This window comes from Mandrillus leucophaeus, unplaced genomic scaffold (assembly GCF_000951045.1).
Source record: "Mandrillus leucophaeus isolate KB7577 unplaced genomic scaffold, Mleu.le_1.0 Scaffold139, whole genome shotgun sequence".
NCBI classification, from domain to species: Eukaryota; Metazoa; Chordata; class Mammalia; order Primates; family Cercopithecidae; genus Mandrillus; species Mandrillus leucophaeus.
Genome location: NW_012101354.1, coordinates 2380432 through 2380748, shown reverse-complemented (window position 1 = coordinate 2380748; position 317 = coordinate 2380432). Strand labels below are relative to the sequence as shown.

The 317-nt window shown below is 48.3% G+C and overlaps 1 protein-coding gene across 1 annotated transcript in view; it reads left to right on the top strand.

Annotated features, from left to right (window-relative positions):
* The window catches only part of PRPF3 (pre-mRNA processing factor 3), a 34390-nt gene that overhangs the window by 21173 nt on the left and 12900 nt on the right, over positions 1-317 (top strand). The gene's annotated exons all lie outside the window — the stretch shown is intronic.

Sequence of the window (317 nt, the reverse complement as noted above, 5' to 3'; positions counted from 1 at the left end):
TTTTTTTTTTTTTTTTGAGATGGAGTTTCACTTTTGTCACCCAGGCTGGAGTGCAATGGCGCGATCTCCATTCACTCATTCACTACAACTTTCACTCCCTGGCCAGGTTTAAGCGATTCTCCTGCCTCAGCCTCCCAAGTAGCTGGGATTATAGGTCCCCACCACCACACCTGGCTAGTTTTTGTACTTTTAGTAGAGACAGGGTTTTGTCATGTTGATCATGCTGGTCTTGAACTCCTGACCTCAAGTGATCCTCCCACCTCAGCCTCCTAAAGTGCTGGGTTTACAGGTGTGAGCCACCGCACCTGGCCCTAATT